This window comes from Bos taurus, chromosome 12, assembly GCF_002263795.3.
Source record: "Bos taurus isolate L1 Dominette 01449 registration number 42190680 breed Hereford chromosome 12, ARS-UCD2.0, whole genome shotgun sequence".
Taxonomy (NCBI): Eukaryota; Metazoa; Chordata; class Mammalia; order Artiodactyla; family Bovidae; genus Bos; species Bos taurus.
The window spans coordinates 18,095,185-18,097,050 of NC_037339.1; the positions used below are offsets into that span (position 1 = coordinate 18,095,185).

Here is a 1,866-nt window from a genome sequence, read left to right on the forward strand (position 1 = left end):
ATGTCTCTGCTTTTTAATATGTGGCCTAGGTTGGTCATAGCTTTTCTTCCAAGGAGCAAGTGTCTTTTAATTTCATGGCTGCAGTCACCATCTGCAGTGATTTTGGAGCCCAGAAAAATAAAGTCTCTCACTGTTTCCATTGTTTCCCCATCTATTTGCCATGAAGTGATGGGACTAGATGCCATGATCTTAGTTTTCTGAATGTTGAGTTTTGTGTGTGTGTGTGTGTGTGTGTGTGTGAAAAGAAACCAGCTTTATTGAGCCACAGCCCTAGTTCTCCTTCTCCTGCACAGTCTTGGTTCCCCGGAGACGGCCAGTCCGGAGGGCAGCAATGAGACCCACTTTCCGGCCAGCAGGGGCATCTCTGCGGATAGTAGAGGGTTTGCCGATGTGCTGGTGGTTGCCACCTCCGAAGGGATGCTCGACAGGGTTCATGGCCACACCCCGCACCAGTGGCCAGCAGTTCCTCTTTGCCTTATACTTGTGGTAGGCATGGCCAGCCTTCAGAATGGGCTTGTCAATGCAGCCACCTCCAGCCACCACACCGACCACAGCTCTGTTGGCAGAGGAGATGACCTTTTTGGAGCCCGAAGGCAGCTTCACTCGCGTCTTCTTTGTCTCAGGGCTGTGGGAGATGACTGTGGCATAGTTTCCGGAGGCTCTTGCCAGCTTGCCTCGGTCACCAGGCTTCTCCTCCAGACAACACACGATGGTGCCCTCAGGCATGGTGCCCACCGGGAGCACGTTGCCGATGTTGAGCTGGGCCTTCTTGCCACAGTACCCAGACTGGCCGGTGTGGATGCCCTCAGCAGCGATGAACAGCTCTGTCCGCTTCTTAAAACGGTACGGATCCCGGAAAACCACTTTGGCAAGGGGTGCTCCGCGGCCCGGGTCGTGGATGACGTCCTTCACGATGCCCTTGATATATCCGTGTCGCTCGGCGAAATCCACGGCGCGTAGGCGCGCAGCGCCTTTTCTGTGCTTCACATGTGCGCGGAACACGGAGCTGGCGCCCTTCCTCTGCCCATGGATCACACGGCCCATGGCGGCGGTCTGCTGCAGAGCGCGGCCCAAAGAGCTGAATGTTGAGTTTTAAGCCAACTTCTTCACTCTCGTCTTTCACTTTCATCAAGAGGCTCCTTAGTTGTTCTTCACTTTCTGCCATAAGGGTGGTGTCATCTGCATATCTGAGGTTATTGATATTTATCCTGGCAATCTTGATTCCAGCTTGTGCTTCCTCCAGCCCAGCGTTTCTCATGATGTACTCTGCATAGAACTTAAATAAGCAGGGTGACAATATACAGCCTTGATGTACTCCTTTCCTGATTTTGGAACCTGTCTGTTGTTCCATGTCCAGTTCTAACTGTTGCTTCCTGACCTGCATACAGATTTCTCTGGAGGCTGGTCAGGTGGTCTGGTATTCCCATCTCTTGAAGAATTTTCCACAGTCTGTTGTGATCCAAACAGTCAAAGGCTTTAGCATAGTCAATAAAGCAGCAGCAGATGTTTTTCTGGAACTCTGTTGCTGCTTCGATGATCCAACAGATGGCAATTTGATCTCTGGTTCCTCTGCCTTTTCTAAAACCAGCTTGAACATCTGGAAGTTTACGGTTCACATATTGTTGAAGCCTGGCTTGGAGAATTTTGAGCATTACTTTACTAGCGTGTGAGATGCGTGCAATTGTGCAATAATTTGAGCATTCTTTGACATTGCCTTTCTTTGGGATTTGAATGAAAACTGACCTTTTCCAGTCCTGTGACCACTGCTGAGTTTTCCAAATTTGCTGGCATATTGAGTGCAGTACTTTCACTGCATCATCTTTTAGGATTTGAAATAGCTGAACTGGAATTCCATCACCTCCACTA

General features: G+C 49.9%; 1 pseudogene; it reads right to left on the minus strand.

Annotated features, from left to right (window-relative positions):
• Window positions 1–236: 236 nt before the first annotated feature.
• On the minus strand, window positions 237–1,059 carry LOC506251 (60S ribosomal protein L8 pseudogene; annotated as a pseudogene).
• Between the last annotated feature and the right edge of the window lie 807 nt (window positions 1,060–1,866).